This window comes from Balaenoptera physalus, assembly GCF_965194825.1.
Source record: "Balaenoptera physalus genome assembly, chromosome: Y".
NCBI lineage: Eukaryota > Metazoa > Chordata > Mammalia > Artiodactyla > Balaenopteridae > Balaenoptera > Balaenoptera physalus.
The window spans coordinates 10,383,665-10,403,026 of NC_138904.1; the positions used below are offsets into that span (position 1 = coordinate 10,383,665).

Consider the following 19,362-nt stretch of genomic DNA (forward strand, 5'->3'; position numbering starts at 1 on the left):
ATGCAAAAGCAGCCACAGGCCACAGTAAATAGCTGGGTATGGCTGTGTTCAATAAAACTTTACTTATGGACACTGACATTTGAAATTCATATACTTTTCACGCGTCAGGTCATGCAATAAAATTCTTCTGGTTTACCTTTAACCATTTAAAAAGGTAAAAACCGTTCTTAGTTCAAGGGTCACATAGAAACAGAGGGCCACCCAGCCTTGGCCTGGGGGCAGCAGTTTGCCAACCTTGATCTAGAGGCCAGAGAGAGCGGCCCTGCCCCGAAGCACCATGGCGGAAGCTCCCTGCGTGTTCACCCATTATTCACTGGTCTGGGATTGGACGGGGTTGCTTACAGATTCTGGAAGAAAAGACTTAAGTTGTATATTCTGTGGATGGCTGGGGTTGTTTCCTCATGCATATTAAATACACTGTAAAACATATACCTATTAAATACCTGGGCACTTTAACAGACAAGGAATGCACTTTCACCACGTGCTTTCTGCTGCAGGACTGAGTTCTATGCAAGTTAATAATACCTTAGTCAAGGTCAGGAAGTTAAGCAACCCTGCAGCTTTCCCTTGTGGTCTGCTTCTCCCACTAACTTGGTTATTCAGGGAACAGCTGCAAACATATTGTCTGGGACATTTCATTAACTGAGGATACCAAATTCAAGGACGATTTTACTGCTGACTTTTTCTTGAAGGGGACTTTTTTTTCACCCTCTAAAGGAATTCATTTGGGAGATTTATAAGTCAACCACTCGATCATTCAGAACAGGGTTTTTCAACCTCTACATGACTGATATTTGGGGCCAGATGAATCTTCGTTGTTGGAGGCTGTGCTGTGCATTGGAGGACATTCAGCAGCAACCCTGGCCTCTATCTGTAGAGCCAGTAGCAGCCAGCCCTGCAATTGTGTCAGCCAAAAACTTCTCTGGACGTAGTCAAATGTGCCGTGGGCTGGGGGGCAAAACTGTGCCCTGTTAAGTACCACTGCATTCTAATGAAACATTTACTGAGCACTTGCTATATTCCAAGCACTGTCTTAGGCACACAGAGTGATTAAAAAGACCCAACCTTTGCTCTCTTAACTTCATAGTCTATTGTAAAGAGATATATTAGAGTATAGGGCAGCATGGTAAGTATCATTACATTACTCTCAGAAAGAGTTTTGACTGAGAAATAATAGAGCCATCTGTCATAATCTAATCTGGATATTACTAACAATTCTGCAAGGGATACCATAATCTTGACCCAGTCTGCACGTAACTGACAATTCCCAAACAAGAAACTGTGGACAAATGAACATCAAGTGCGTTGAGTGAATAAGTGCTAGTTCAAACACACTGATGTACTTAAGAATCTTTTTTTAGCATTTAAAAAACTGAGTTAGATTCACGTAACATAAAATGCATCATTTCCAGTGGTTTTTAATATATTCATTGTGTTATGCAACCATCACCACCATCCAATTCTAGAACATTTCCATCACTCCAAAAAGAAACCCCATACCTAACAGCAGTTAGCTCTCAATTCTCCCCTCCCTCCATCCCCTGGCAACCACAAATCTACTTTTTGTCTCTGGATTTGCCTATTCTGGACATTTCATATAAATGTAATCATATACTATATGGTCTTTTTGTGTCTGGCTTTTTTCATTTAGCATGTTTTCAAGGTTCATTCATCTTGTAGCACATAAGAGTACTTTGTTCCTTTCTATTGCTGGATAATATTCTATGGTATGAACAGAACACATTTGTTTATCCATTCATCAGCTGATGGACATTTGGGATGTTTCTACTTTTTGGCTACTATGAATAATGCTGCTATGTACAACTGTGTACTAGTTCCTGTATGAACATATGCTTTCATTTCTCTTGGGTATATACCTAGGAGTGAAATTGCTGGGTCATAGGGTAACTCTATGTTTAACTTTTTGAGGAACTGCCACACTGTTTTCCAAGATGGCTGCATCATTTTACATTCCCACCGGCAATGTATGAGCGTTCCAATTTCTCCACATTCTCACCACCACTTGTTTTTGCCCATTTTTTAATTACAGCCATTCCAGTGGTTGAGAAGCAGTATCTCAGTGTGGTTTGATTTGCATTTCCTTGATGGCTAATGATGTTAAGCATCTTTTATGTGTTTATTGGCCTTTTGTGTATCTTCTTTGGAGAAAGGCCTATTCAGGTCCTTTGCCCATTTTCCAACTGGGTTATTTGTCTTGATGTCCTTAAGATTTGAACACAAAGATCGAAACTAGTCAGTAAAATGAGCTATCCCCATATTCTGGTGAGTAGGTAATGTAACTTTATCTCACCCTGTGAACAAAATCTTCCACCTAGATCTTCAGAGAGTCAGTTTCTTGACCATACATGCTTGTAATAAACCTTGACAAAGTGCCCACATCTCTTTCCTCTTCCTTTAACAACATGGAGCTGATGTTTGGGGAGCAGAGTGGAGGGAGAAACTAACTTTGCCTGAGGAGGAAGAGGAAGGAAGATATCACAGGGGAGGCGACATTTCAGGTGGATTTAAAAGAAAACATGATAAACAGGAAGGCTATATGGGGGAAATTCTGCCTATGGGAATTTGATTCCATATTTTTATAAGGAACGTGGGATTCATTTAATTAGATTTCAATCTATCAACAAAACCATAGAGATCACTTGCCAACTTTTTTTTTTAACTTTTATTTAATATTGGAGTACAGTTGATTTACAATGTTGTGTTAGTTTCAGGTGTACAGCAAAGTGATTCAGTTATAAATATACATATATCCATTCTTTTTCAGATTCTTTTCCCAGTTAGATTATTACAGAGTATTCAGTAGAGTTCCCTGTGCTGTACAGTAGGTCCTTGTTGGTTATCTATTCTAAATATAGTAGTGTGTATATGTTAATCCCAACCTCCTAATTTATTCCTCTCCACTACCTTTCCCCTTTTCCCACTTTTCCTCTTCTTGACTGCAGGTTTGCAAGCAATAAGCTCCCCAGCTCCAATAGGAAGGGCCTTACCTATTTCCTGATGCCAAAAATCCCAGCTTCATCCTCAACAGGAGACACCAAGAACATGAGGAGTTGGGGGCCTCTAAGCTGGAGCATAGACAGTGGGATGTGTTTGGAGCAGGGGAGTGGGAAGGGAAGCAGAGAAAACAGTGGGAGGGAGAAGGAGCAGGAGATAAACAAGGGCCAGAAGGTAAAGGCCTGCATCCACGTGAAACATTTTGTCCATCATGAAGGCGCCGGAGAGTTATACAACGATTTCAAGCAGTTGGATATATCGAGGATTTTGCAAAACACAAAGCAGCCTCCATAGAGGTGGGGTGGACTCAATAAGCCCCAATAAGATTATTGAAAAATTACACCAAAAGCAAAGGCAACAAAAGTAAACAAGTGGGACCATACCAAACTAAAAAGCTCTGCATAGCAAAGGAACAAAATGAAAAGGCAACCTACCGAATGGAAGAAAACATGTGCAAATAATGTATCTGATAAGGGGCTAATATCCAAAATATAAAAGGAACTCAAACAACTCATTAGCAAAAACCCAAACAATCTGATTTAAAAATGGGTAGAAAATCTGAAGAGACATTTTTTCAAAGGAAGACATACAGATGGCCAGCAAGCACAAAAAGATGCTCAACATCAACTAATACTCAGGGAAATGCAAACCAAAACCACAATGAGATAACACCTGACACCTGCCAAAATGGCTACCATTCAAAAGACAACAAATAACAATGGTTGGCGAGGATGTGGAGGAAAGGGAACCCTTGCACACTGTTGGTGGGAATGTAAATTGGTACAACCACTATGGCAAACAGTATGAAGAGTCCTCAAAAAAAATTTTTTTAAAAAAACTACCATACAATCTAGCAATTCCACTTCTGGGTATTTATCCAAAGAAAATGAAACACTAACTCAAAAAGATATATGCACCCCTATGTTCACTGCAGCTTTATTTACAATAGCCAAGATATGGAAACAACCTAAGTGTCCACCAATGAATGACGGATAAAGTGGTATGTCTACATGATGGAATATTATTCAGCCATAAAAAAGAATGAAATCTTGCCATTTTCAACAACATGGATGGACCTTGAGGGCATTATGCTACGTGAAAGACAAATATTGTATGACCTCACTTATATGTGGAAGGTAAAAAATAAACAACATAAAAACCACCCCAAGCTCAAAGATACAGAGAGGAGATTGGTGATTGCTGGCAGGGGGTCACAAAACAGGTGAAGGCGGTCAAAAGGTACAAACTTCCAGTTACACACTAAATTAAGTCCTGGGGATGTAATGTACAGCATGATGACTATAGTTAATAATACTGCACTGCATATTTGAAAGTTGCTAAGACAGTAAATCTTAAAAGTTCTCATCACAAGAAATAAATTCTGTAACTACATATGGTGACAGATGTTAACTAGACTTATTGTAGTGATCATTTTGCAATGTATACAAATATCGAATCACTGTGCTGTACATCTGAAACTAACATAATGTTTTATGTCAATTATACCTCAAAAAAATTACTGAAACTGTTAGATGTGAAATTACAAAGAACCAAATTGAAATTTGTTGAAATGTGATTTTTTAAAAAGCTTACTTAGAAACTTTGGTGAAAAAGCCCAGGGTCCTCTGTACAGGTGGCCAAACCCATTTCATATGCATTTGTCAAAGTCAATTACTTTTTTTGACTGTGGAGAATACTGCCTGGGGTTAACTAACAGGAGAAAGTTACCAGAAGGCGAAATTCATATACTGTTTGTAAATTACCACAACTCTCCAGAGAAATCCTCTTTCTCGAATTTTACTGCTTTCACAATCTTGCCTTTAGGTGAAAAGGTGAAACTGAGAAATTTGAGGTGTATTGATTTCTCCCAAGCCATCATTTTTGACACTGTACAAAGTATCACTTGTAAAGTTCTCCAAAATGTTAATGACTAACACTTGAGCCATCAAAAACTTGTTAATAAAGTCAGATTTCTCATCCACTGTAAGGAAATTCCTTCCCCAGTCACAAATGCATTTTAATATTACAGCTCTGTTGGAAGATATCAGAAATCTGTCATGAAATCTAGCCTTATTCTCATTTGTTTAAGAAATGGAAACAACAGTTAAGACTCATCTCACGACTGAGAACGATAAAATGGATTCTGATATTCAGGCAACTACACAAATCAGAAAACACCAGTTCGGCCTCCAGCTGCTCTGTGGATGCAGTGACATGTTCTGTGCATATTTCCTAAAGGAGAGCAAGCAGCTTGAAAGAACACTGCAGGAAAAACCATCAGAGAACCATGTGAGTCCATAAATGAGCAATATGCCTTTTAATTAATGGGTGTGCCGTCCATGTATTCACCCAGTTTTGAGAGATAACTTCAAAGGGACAGGCACAAATGGGATTTTACTGGTTTAATCATCAGATTCTACATCTGGTCAGGAAAATGGGAAAACAGTTTAAAAGAGGGAAATCACTAGTGGATAGAATGGCTAATAATTACTTGCTGATTTGTGGATGCTGGAGGAAATTGATTTATTACACCAAGAATCCAGTTCTGCATTCTACGCTTGCTAGTTTTTTTTTTTAATTTACATATGCAGCTATTTAACATTATGGATAAAAAGAAGATTAATTGGGGCTTCCCTGGTGGCGCAGTGGTTGGGAGTCTGCCTTCCAGTGCAGGGGACGCGGGTTCGAGCCCTGGTCTGGGAGGATCCCACATGCTGCGGAGCAACTCGGCCCGTGAGCCACAATTACTGAGCCTGTGCGTCTGGAGCCTGTGCGCGGCAACGAGAGGCCGCGATAGTGAGAGGCCCACGCGCCGCGATGAAGAGTGGCCCCCGCTTGCCACAACTAGAGAAAGCCCTCGCACAGAAACGAAGACCCAACACAGCCATACATACATACATACATACATACATAAAAAGAATGTAAGCAGACAAGAATATCATTAAAAAAAAAAATTAAAAAAAAAAAAATTATAAAAAAAAAAAAAAAAAAAAAAAAAAAAGAAGATTAATTATTAAAAATGTTTCTAAGTTGAAATGATATTATTGAGGGGAATAAAGAATCCAGCACAGGCAAGTATGATATTGACAATAACAGTAGGACACACTATCTTATAAAATCTTTTTTAAAAAACTGCTAAAAAAGCTTTAACTTTTTGTTTCTGCATAGCTCTCAAACGACATTGCAAGTTAATGTTAGCAAGTAATTCAGATCACTTTCCCAGCATCGTCTCCTTCTACCTGCCTTTTGCCCTAATTCCATGCCCAATCACTAACTTTCCCGTCACTAATTCAACTTCTCCTTTACTTTAATATCTAGTTGTGAGCATTCTGGATAAAGGACACAAACCGTTAGGTTAAACTATATGAAACTACCATTTTATAAGTTAAAAATGGCCAAATATCTGTAATACCACATGTTGCAATTTAACGATCATGGAAGAGAAGGTTAAGGGCTCCTTAAATCCACTCCTGTGTCTCCTGGGCACAAAGCTACACTATACTTCCCAGCCATCCTGTCGGTTAGGTGGGGTCACATGACTGGTTTAGGCCAACGAAATGTGGGTAGACCATCTCCAAGCCTGCGCACAAAGCCTCCCATGGGATCCCTGACTCCTTTTCCATCAGCCCACTGAATAAAGACGACTCTGCACACCGGCAAAATATGGAGCCTCAAGATGGATGGTGCCTTGTCCCATGTGCAAGCACGTAGCAGATTCTCTCAAACGTGCATTGGACTTGGAGGCAGGCAAAGAAATAAACTTCTACTGTGTTCAGCCACTATGATTTTGAGATGGTTTAACGCATAAGTTAGCCCACCCTCATCAAGAGAGTAATATTCCAAGGCCATTTCTTTTCCTAAAGTCTAGTACACATGATTTTTTCCTCATGTGTGAATCCATTCAAACAAACAAAAACTTATAAAGCTATCGATATGAATTGCATTTGCTTCCATATTTAGTGAAGCATGTGTTTTTTTAATGTACGGAATTGGAGCAGTGCATTCTGGGATATCAAGGTTGCATGGTTAAGGCATAGTATCAATCACCTGAATTTAAGAGATGTCTGAGTAGAATGAGCTTATATGCATTGGGCTGGATCGAACCAACTCCACGGAACCTGATAAACCTGTGGTAATCAATAAAAGGAGTTTATAAACCTGGAAAGAGAACTCTTGATCTTGGACTGAAATGATCCCACCAACATTCTCTGCCACCATGGGAGGTATGGCTGGGCTAGACAGCTGCTTGCCCACGCGTGCTTGCTCTCTCGCTCTCTGATCTCTCTTCCTAAACACTCCTGTGTCTCCTGGGCACAAAGCTACACTATACTTCCCAGCCATCCTGTCGGTTACAACATGTCCTATGTCCTAAACAACATTGGACATATTGAAGGCTCAGGGCACCCAGTACTGAGGCAGGGAAGTGGCAGTTTAGGTGAGCAAGTCTCTGTGGGGAGGAGGCCCTGAGCCATGGGAGTCTGATCTAAATGCTGAATTGGAAGGATTAACCAAGATGGCGGAGTAGAAGGACGTGCTCTCACTCCCTCTTGCGAGAGCACCAGAATCAAAACTGGCTGCTGGACAGTCATTGACAGGAAGAACCTGGACTTCACCAAGGAGGATACCCCACATCCAAGGACAGAGGAGAAGCCACAGTGAGACGGTAGGAGGGGCGCAATCAGAGTAAAATCAAATCCCATAACTGCTGGGTGGGTGACTCACAGACTGGTGAACATTTATACCACAGAAGTCCACCCACTGGAGTGAAGGTTCTGAGCCCCACGTCAGGCTTCCCAACCTGGGGGTCCGGCTACGGGAGAAGGAATTCCTAGAGAATCAGACTTTGAAGCCTAGTGGGAATTGATTGCAGGACTTTGACAGGACTAGGGGAAACAGAGACCCCACTCTTGGAGGGCACACACAAAGTAATGTGTGCATCGGGACCCAGGGGAAGGAGCAGTGACCCTGGGGGAGACTGAACCAGACCTACCTGCTGGTGTTGGGGGGTCTCCTGCAGAGGCGAGTGGTGGCTCTGTTTCACCGGGGGGATAAGGACACTGGCAGCCGAGGTTCTGGGAAGTTCTCCTTGCCGTGAGCCCTCCCAGAGTCTGCCATTAACCCCACCAAAGAGCACGGGTAGGCTCCAGTGTTGGGTTGCCTCAGGCAAAACAACCAACAGGGAGGGAACCCAGCCCCACCCATCAACACTCAAGTGGATTAAGGTTTTACTGAGCTCTGACCGCCACAGCAACAGTCAGCTCTACCCACCACCAGAGCCTACCATCAAGCCTCTTAGATAGCCTCAACCACCAGAGGGCAGAGAGCAGAAGCAAGAAAAACTACAATCCTGCAGCCTGCGGACCAAAAACCACAGTTACAGAAAGATAGAGAAGATGAAAAGGCAGAGGGCTATATACCAGATGAAGGAACAAGAAAAAACCCCAGAAAAACAACTAAATGAAGTGGAGATAGGCAACCTTCCAGAGAAAGAATTCAGAATAATGATAGTGAAGATGATCCAGGACCTCGGAATAAGAATGGAGGCAAAGATTGAGAAGATGCAAGAAATGATTAACAAAGACCTAGAAGAATTAAAGAACAAACAAACAGAGATGACCAATACAATAACTGAAATGAAAACTACACTAGAAGGAATCAATAGCAGAATAACTGAGGCAGAAGAACGGATAAGTGACCTGGAAGACAGAATGGTGCAATTCACTGCTGTGGAACAGACTAAAGAAAAAAGAATGAAAAGAAATGAAGACAGCCTAAGAGACCTCTGGGACAACATTTAACGCAACAACATTCGCATTATAGGGGTCCCAGAAGGAGAAGAGAGAGAGAAAGGACCAGAGAAAATATTTGAAGAGATTATAGTCGAAAACTTCCCTAACATGGGAAAGGAGATAGCCACCCAAGTCCAGGAAGCGCAGAGAGTCCCATACAGAATAAACCCAAGGAGAAACACGCCGAGACACATAGTAATCAAAGTGGCAAAAATTAAAGACAAAGAAAAATTATTGAAAGCAGCAAGGGAAAAACGACAAATAACATACAAGGGAACTCCCATAAGGTTAACAGCTGATTTCTCAGCAGAAACTCTGCAAGCCAGAAGGGAGTGGCATGATATACTTAAAGTGATGAAAGGGAAGAACCTACAACCAAGATTACTCTACCCGGCAAGGATCTCATTTAGATTTGATGGAGAAATCAAAAGCTTTACAAACAAGCAAAAGCTAAGAGAATTCAGCACCACCAAACCAGCTCTACAACAAATGCTAAAGGAACTTCTCTAAGTGGGAAACACAAGAGAAGAAAAGGACCTACAAAAACAAACCCAAAACAATTAAGAAAATGGTCATAGGAACATACATATCGATAATTACCTTAAACGTGAATGGATTAAATGCCCCAACCAAAAGACATAGACTGGCTGAATGGATACAAAAACAGGACCCATATATATGCTGTCTACAAGAGACCCACTTTAGACCTAGGGACACATACAGACTGAAAGTTAGGGGATGGAAAAAGATATTCCATGCAAATGGAAATCAAAAGAAAGCTGGAGTAGCTATACTCATATCAGATAAAATAGACTTTAAAATAAAGAATGTTACAAGAGACAAGGAAGGACACTACATAATGATCCAGGGATCAATCCAAGAAGAAGATATAACAATTATAAATATATATGCACCCAACATAGGAGCACCTCAATACATAAGGCAACTGCTAACAGCTATAAAAGAGGAAATCGACAGTAACACAATAATAGTGGGGGACTTTAACACTTCACTTACACCAATGGACAGATCATCCAAAATGAAAATAAATAAGGAAACAGAAGCTTTAAATGACACAATAGACCAGATAGATTTAATTGATATATATAGGACAGTCCATCCAAAAACAGCAGAGTACACATTCTTCTCAAGTGCGCACGGAACATTCTCCAGGATAGATCACATCTTGGGTCACAAATCAAGCCTCAGTAAATTTAAGAAAATTGAAATCATACCAAGCATCTTTTCTGACCACAACGCTATGAGATTAGAAATGAATTACAGGGAAAAAAACGTAAAAAAGACAAACACATGGAGGCTAAACAATACGTTACTAAATAACCAAAAGATCACTGAAGAAATCAAAGAGGAAATAAAAAAATACCTAGAGACAAATGACAATGAAAACACGACGACCCAAAACCTATGGGATGCAGCAAAAGTGGTTCTAAGAGGGAAGTTTATAGCTATACAAGCCTACCTAAAGAAACAAGAAAAATCTCAAGTAAACAATCTAACCTTACACCTAAAGAAACTAGAGAAAGAAGAACAAACAAAACCCAAAGTTAGCAGAAGGAAAGAAATCATAAAGATCAGAGCAGAAATAAATGAGATAGAAACAAAGAAAACAATAGCAAAGATCAATAAAACTACAAGTTGGTTCTTTGAGAAGATAAACAAAATTGATAAGCCATTAGCCAGACTCATCGAGAAAAAGAGGGAGAGGACTCAAATCAATAAAATCAGAAATGAAAAAGGAGAAGTTACAACAGACACCGCAGAAATACAAAACATCCTAAGAGACTACTATAAGCAACTTTATGCCAATAAAATGGACAACCTGGAAGAAATGGACAAATTCTTAGAAAGGTATAAACTTCCAAGACTGAATCAGGAAGAAACAGAAAATATGAACAGACCAATCACAAGTAATGAAATTGAAACTGTGATTAAAAATCTTCCAACAAACAAAAGTCCAGGACCAGATGGCTTCACAGGTGAATTCTGTCAAACATTTAGAGAAGAGCTAACACCCATCCTTCTTAAACTCTTCCAAAAAATTGCAGAGGAAGGAACACTCCCAAACTCATTCTATGAGGCCACCATCACCCTGATACCAAAACCAGACAAAGACACTACAAAAAAAGAAAATTACAGACCAATATCACTGATGAATATAGATGCAAAAATCCTCAACAAAATACTAGCAAACAGAATCCAACAACACATTAAAAGGATCATACACCACGATCAAGTGGGATTTATCCCAGGGATGCAAGGATTCTTCAATATACGCAAATCAATCAATGTGATACACCATATTAACAAACTGAAGAATAAAAACCATATGATCATCTCAATAGATGCAGAAAAAGCTTTTGACAAAATTCAACACCCATTTATGATAAAAACTCTCCAGAAAGTGGGCATAGAGGGAACCTACCTCAACATAATAAAGGCCATATATGACAAACCCACAGCAAACATCATTCTCAATGGTGAAAAACTGAAAGCATTTCCTCTAAGATCAGGAACGAGACAAGGATGTCCACTCTCACCACTACTATTCAACATAGTTCTGGAAGTCCTAGCCACGGCAATCAGAGAAGAAAAAGAAATAAAAGGAATACAAATTGGAAAAGAGGAAGTAAAACTGTCACTCTTTGCGGATGACATGATACTATACATAGAGAATCCTAAAACTGCCACCAGAAAACTGCTAGAGCTAATTAATGAATATGGTAAAGTTGCAGGATACAAAATTAATGCACAGACATCTCTTGCATTCCTATACACTAATGATGAAAAATCTGAAAGAGAAATTATGGAAACACTCCCATTTACCATTGCAACAAAAAGAATAAAATACCTAGGAATAAACCTACCTAGGGAGACAAAAGACCTGTATGCAGAAAACTATAAGACACTGATGAAAGAAATTAAAGATGATACCAACAGATGGAGAGATATACCATGTTCTTGGATTGGAAGAATCAACATTGTGAAAATGAGTATACTACCCAAAGCAATCTACAGATTCAATGCAATCCCTATCAAATTACCAATGGCATTTTTTACGGAGCTAGAACAAATCATCTTAAAATTTGTATGGAGACACAAAAGACCCCGAATAGCCAAAGCAGTCTTGAGGCAAAAAAATGGAGCTGGAGGAATCAGACTCCCTGACTTCAGACTATACTACAAAGCTACAGTAATCAAGACAATATGGTACTGGCACAAAAACAGAAACATAGATCAATGGAACAAGATAGAAAGCCCAGAGATTAACCCACGCACCTATGGTCAACTAATCTATGACAAAGGAGGCAAAGATATACAATGGAGAAAAGACAGTCTCTTCAATAAGTGGTGCTGGGAAAACTGGACAGCTACATGTAAAAGAATGAAATTAGAATACTCCCTAACACCATACACAAAAATAAACTCAAAATGGATTAGAGACCTAAATATAAGACTGGACACTATAAAACTCTTAGAGGAAAACATAGGAAGAACACTCTTTGACATAAATCACAGCAAGATCTTTTTTGATCCACCTCCTAGAGTAATGGAAATAAAAACAAAAATAAACAAGTGGGACCTAATGAAACTTCAAAGCTTTTGCACAGCAAAGGAAACCATAAACAAGACGAAAAGACAACCCTCAGAATGGGAGAAAATATTTGCAAATGAATCAACGGACAAAGGATTAATCTCCAAAATATATAAACAGCTCATTCAGCTCAATATCAAAGAAACAAACACCCCAATCCAAAAATGGGCAGAAGACCTAAATAGACATTTCTCCAAAGAAGACATACAGACGGCCACGAAGCACATGAAAAGCTGCTCAACATCACTAATTATTAGAGAAATGCAAATCAAAACTACAATGAGGTATCACCTCACTCCTGTTAGAATGGGGATCATCAGAAAATCTACAAACAACAAATGCTGGAGAGGGTGTGGAGAAAAGGGAACCCTCTTGCACTGTTGGTGGGAATGTAAATTGATACAGCCACTCTGGAGAACAATATGGAGGTTCCTTAAAAAACTAAAAATAGAATTACCATATGACCCAGCAATCCCACTACTGGGCATATACCCAGAGAAAATCGTAATTCAAAAAGACACATGCACCCGAATGTTCATTGCAGCACTATTTACAATAGCCAGGTCATGGAAGCAACCTAAATGCCCATCAACAGACGAATGGATAAAGAAGATGTGGTACATATATACAATGGAATATTACTCAGCCATAAAAAGGAACGAAATTGAGTCATTTGTTGAGACGTGGATGGATCTAGAGACTGTCATACAGAGTGAAGTAAGTCAGAAAGAGAAAAACAAATATCATATATTAATGCATGTATGTGGAACCTAGAAAAATGGTACAGATGAGCCAGTTTGCAGGGCAGAAGTTGAGACACAGATGTAGAGAATGGACATATGGACACCAAGGGGGGAAAACTGCGGTGAGGTGGGGATGGTGGTGTGCTGAATTGGGCGATTGGGATTGACATGTATACACTGATATGTATAAAATTGATGCCTAATAAGAACCTGCAGTATAAAAAAACAAACAAAACAACTAATACTAAACTTTCATTGGGTTATTTGTATGGAAATATGTTAATATAAATGTTTCAGACATTACATGAAATTCCTAAAAATCTTATATTTGTATTTGTATGGAAATATGTTAATATAAATGTTTCAGACATTACATGAAATTTCTAAAAATCTTATATGTTCTGGTATAATGTTATAAGTAATAATCCTAGTTATTACTTTAAAATGTATATCTCAGAAATAACTAATTTTCTTTTCAACTGCATTATTATGAACTTTCATCAAATCTTTTACCATGGTCATTTTTAAGTCTTTTGTCATTTACAGACAGTTCTGGGTGTACTCTGATGATTTTGCAAATATGTTCCTATAAAAGGGTTTCATCTTCAAGAAATTCATGGAAAAGACTCTGACAAGTACAGGTCTCTGGTAACTGACTGTACTGCTGAACTGAATGAATAAGCATTTTCAGAACTCTGATGAAAAACTGATGAACTCATAAAAGTGCTAACAAAAGATCAAGATGAAAAAAAACAATTAATTACATGGGACTGAGTGAACTGATGAGGATGAGTATAATTTTTGTGACTTTCTGTCTGAATTAAAAAAAAAAAAAAAAATCCCACAAGGACTCAGAGGCAAAGAATATACAAATCAATTTTCACTGCAAAGTAAAGGAGCTGTTACAGTGGAGGATTACTGGACTGAATGTCAATATTATGACATAGTATGAGTGTGTTTCATGTTTGGTAATTGCAATCATTGTTGCTTTTGTTGTGGTCATCCATGTACAATGCTTGGTGTCAGTCTATTTATCTCTTGTAAAAATAAAATACAGTGTGTGTGTGTGAGAAAAAAAAAAAAAAAAAAAAACTTCTTAAAATAAGATGGAAGTTATATTCAGTTCAGGACCCAATATTTTTAATCTCAAAATTATGTTTTCCCTTACTCCAAATATTGAGATTTCTAGATATGGGCTCCATTTTTTTCCTCTGTAGCAAAGATTTTTTTTTTTTTTAAACATCTTTATTGAAGTATAAAAAAAAATAAAAATAAAAAAATAAATGCTGAATTGCCCAGAGTTCCTTTAACACATTATACAGCTTGCTGTCTACATTGATCAAATTAATCACAAATCGCTGTCTCCACAGCTGAAGTTAATTTAAAAACATTCCAGGGATTGTGTAAGCAGTATAGTATTTCTTCATGGGATTCCTTATTTTCTGCAAAAATATACTGTGCCAGAATTCTTAGTATGCTTGCTATGGTCAGGTTCCAGGAAACTTTCTGATATTCTCCAAGACAAATTGGGAAGTTAAAACTTTTTTGCTGATGTTTAAATACATTTAAATATTGCCAAATGAAATAAAAAATTTTCTAAATACGGACAACAAGGGCCAGCCATAAGTGATTTGTTTTTGTTTTCTCTTGTTTTCATCATGGCTCCCAGTGTGGCAAGTCCATAGTACCCAACCAGTTCAGATTAATTCTGGGTTCCCATCCACCGTCGAGATACAGAGTCCAAGTCCAGCAGCCCCAGGGATGCCCCAAGGCATCTCGCTTTCCTGGATGTGCAGGGATTTGAGAGCCCAGTCAAATGTCCAAGCTATCCAGTGTGTACCAGTGTGTGTTGATGCATCTTCAAATTTCCCATGCCATGAGTAGGCAAAACTTGGAACTTTCCAGTGTTTCCCCTATTTCTCTCACTTATCTTCCAAGCTCAGAGTTAGGTAGAAATTGGGAATGGGGCGTGTCTTAGCTTGGGCTCCCCCAGAAGCAGACCATGAGACAAGGATCTGAGTGCAGTGGTTTATTTATGAGGTGAAGAGAATGTCCATGAGGGATTGGGGAAATGAGATGAGGAAGGGAAGGTTGTCAATAAAGCAAGGGTTATCCAGACAATTACATTTATTTTCCCTCACATTCATTCATTCATTCATAGTGAGCATGAAGGAGAATAATATAAAATGGAATTAGAGAAATAGGCAAAGGCTAGATCAAGCAAGGCCTTTGATACCATTTAAACTAGAGGACTTCCCTGGTGGCGCAGTGGTTAAGAATCCGCCTGCCAATGCAGGGGACACAGGTTCGAGCCCTGGTCCAGGAAGATCCCACATGCTGCGGAGCAACTAAGCCCATGAGCCACAACTACTGAGCCTGCACTCTAGAGCCTGCGACCCACAACTACTGAGCCTGTGTGCCTGGAGCCTGTGCTCCTCAACAAGAGAAGCCACCGCAATGAGAAGCCTGTGCACCAGAAGGAAGAGTAGCCCCCGCTCGCTGCAACTAGAGAGAAAGCCCACGCGTAACAACGAAGACACAACACAGCCAAAAATAAACAAATACATTTATTTAAAAAAAAAACAGAATGGATTTTATTCTTAATCCAATGGGGAGTCACTGGAAGGTTTTAAGGAGAGAGGTGGCATGATCTGACTTAAATTTTAAGAGGAACACTGTGAGACATGGACTAGAGGGGACAAAAGAAGAAGCAAAGGGAAGCTACTGTGGGGATTCAGGTGAGAGATGATGGTGATGTGGCTGGGTGGTGGCAGGCAGGAGGGAGAGAAGATGGGTTTGAGACATGGTCCAGAGTAGGACATAGCACCAGATTGCATATAAGTGGGGACGAAGAGTGAGTTGTCAGGAATGATGCCCAGGTTTTTGGCTCGAACCAGTTTAGACACTGTTTGCTCTGGAATAGGCGGAATGGGCGAGATGCAGGAAAGTGAGTTCTAGAGAGCTGATCAAGAGTTCAGTTTTGGATGTCCTAAGCTCAGTGAAACATCCCAATGGATAGGTCAAGAACTGACAAGGGATTAATCTCCAAAATATACAAACAGCTCATGCCGCTAAAACAACCCAATCAAAAACTGGGTGGAAGATCTAAATAGACATTTCTCCAAAGAAGACATACAGGTGGCCAAAAAGCACACGAAAAGATGCTCAACATCCCTAATTATTAGAGAAATGCAAATCAAAACTACAGTGAGGTATCACTTCACACCAGTCAGAATGGTCATCATCAAAAAATCTACAAACAATAAATGCTGGAGAGGGTGTGGAGAAAAGGGAACCCCCCTCACCATTGGCGGGAATGTAAATTGGTCCAGCCACTATGGAGAGCAGTATGGAGAGTCCTTAAAAAACTAAAAATACAGCTACCATATGATCCAGCAATCCCACTCCTGGGCATATATTCAGAGAAAACCACAACTCAAAATTAAAACTGATTTATAGAGCTAGAAAAAAAATTAAGCTCTTAGTTCTACAGGCAAGAAGAAATGAGTTCTGACACCAAATTGAATGAGCTTGGCAGTGGCTTTATCTCCAGTCAAGCCTTCTTATTAGAACACAGCTCTGTAAACATTGTAATTTCAACCAGGAAACAACCTGAAGCAGAGAAGGCAGTTGAGCTATGCTTGGGCTCCTGATACACAAAAACTAAGACATAATAAATTTGCATGTGTTTTTTTTTTTTTTAAAAAGATACATGCATCCCAGTGTTCACTGCAGCACTATTTACAATAGCCAGGACATGGAAACAACCTAAATGTCCATCAAAAGAGGAACGGATAAAGATGTGGTACACATATACAATGGAATATGAGTCAGCCATAAAAAAGGATGAGATAATGTCATTTGCAGCAACATGGATGGACCTAGAGATTGTCATACTGAAGTCAGAGAATGACAAATATCATATGATATCACTTATATGTGGAATCTAAAAAATACAACAAACTAGTGAATATAACAAAAAAGAAGCAGACTCACAGATATAGAGAACAAACTAGTGGTTACCAGTGGGGAGAGGGAAAACCAGAATGTATGGTGTGTTTGTCTTAAAATATGTCCACAAGTTCTTTGATATTCCTCCTTTAAAAAGTTAAGCCTAATTCTCCTTTCCTTATGAAAGGGAGAAGGACTCTGTGGTCCTTCTCTGACATGTCCTCCTCCTGCCTTTTGTCTACAGAAAAACTTTAGTCAAAGAATAAATTTAATCAGAGAAGTGAGAAAATGCAGAAGCAAAGGAAAATAGTCAAAGAGGACAAAATAACGTTTAGTTATTAAGAAATGTCAAGGATCAGTTGCTTCTGTGTCCCGGTGCTGTGTCGCTGCGGAGCCTTTGTGGTCCTTTAGCCAAGATGCCCGAGGAAACCCAGACGCAAGACCAGCTGAGGGAGGAGGAGGGGGTGGAGACATTCGCCTTCCAGGCGGAAATTGCCCAGTTGATGTCGCTGATTATCAACACGTTCTACTCGAATAAAGAGATCTTTCTGAGGGAGCTTATTTCAAATTCGTCTGATGCTCTGGACAAGATCAGGTATGAGAGCTTGACAGATCCCAGTAAACTAGCTCTTCTCATAAGGAAGAAGAAAAGAAGGATGGTGACAAGAAGAAAAAGAAGAAGATCAAGGAGAAATACATTGATCAAGAAGAACTGAACAAAACAAAGCCTATTTGGACCAGAAATCCTGATGACATTAGTAATGAAGAGTACGGAGAGTTCTACAAGAGCTTGACCAATGACTGGGAAGATCACTTGGCAGTGAAGCATTTTTCAGTTGAAGGACAGTTGGAATTCAGTCTGGAGGATCCCCAGACACATGCTAACAGGATCTATAGGATGATCAAACATGGTCTTGGTATTGATGAAGATGACCCCACTGCTGACGACAGTAGTGCTGCTGTAACTGAGGAGATGCCACCCCTTGAAGGAGACGATGACACGTCACGCATGGAAGAAGTAGACTGAGCTCTGCCTGAGGATTACGTGGCCGCGTGTTCAACACTCTTGTCTTCATTTCTTCTGATAATATGTTTTCAAGTATTTCTTTATTTTTGTTAACATTTAAAAACCTGTATGGCATGACAACTACTTAAGGGGAAGATAAGATTTCTTTCTACTAAGTGTAATACTGTGATACTTTAGGCACTAAAAGCAGAGCTAGTTTTTTTCTAGTTTCATGTTGGCTTATTTTAACAGACGGAAGTAGTGTTTGTTGTAAGGTGTATGTAACCTACGTTAACTTCATGGTCTGAAGTGTTTAGCTATCAAGCGGATTCTTTAGTAGACCAAATTTTCTATCACTGAAGTGTTCTTTAGTATATACCTTGATGTTTAAAAGAAAATACTTCTTAAAGCAAAAAAAGAAGAAATGTCAAGGATCTTTAGTTCTTCCTCACGGGCTATAGATAATATTCTGAGCCACATCCTTTGAGCTGTTTCGTAAATACTGACACCCACACCAGGTGGAAGAAGTTAACTATATGATGACCAGACTGTAGCCATGACAAAGCTGCCACAATTCCAAGAACTGGCCTCAAAGAAAAGGGAACAAACAAACCCTGGAACTGAAGATTAACTGTGCTTAAAACAATCAAGATGACACTGATCAAAAACAAAACAAAACAAAAGATGACACTGATCAGACCACCGTATGATCAATTTCAAGATGACCGTCAGAGCTGATGTGCTGTTTCTGCACGTAGCCCCCCTCCCTCCGCCTACACACCCCTGAAATTCCCCTTTAAAAGCTCTTGCCCACTGATTGTCAGTGAAGAGTCGGCCTTTGGACATGAGTTCGCCCTCTCCCCTGGTTGCCAGCCTCCGAAAGAAAGCAAACTTTCCTTTCCACCAACCTTGCCTCTCAAGTATTGGCTTTTGAGTGGCGAGCAGCTCGACCCAACTTTCGGTAACATTTATGTGGGACTGTACTCAGTGACTGGTTTCTAACAAAGAGATTACGGTGGGAGTGATTGAGGGTAACTTCTGAGATCAGGACATAGAAGGCATTGCAACTTCCTCTTTGTTCTCTGTTTTTTGGATTTCTTGCTATGTAGGAAGTCCGCTGACATCTCATAAGGATACTCAAGCAGCCTTATGGAGAGGTCCGCAAGGTGAGGAGCTGAGGCCTCCTGCCCACAGCCATGTGAGTATGCCATCTTGAAAGCAGATCCTCCAGTTGGAGTCATGCAT

General features: G+C 39.6%; 1 protein-coding gene across 1 annotated transcript in view; it reads right to left on the minus strand.

Moving 5' to 3' along the window:
- Positions 1-19,362, minus strand: part of LOC309653416 (epidermal growth factor-like protein 6) — a 68,436-nt gene that overhangs the window by 41,658 nt on the left and 7,416 nt on the right.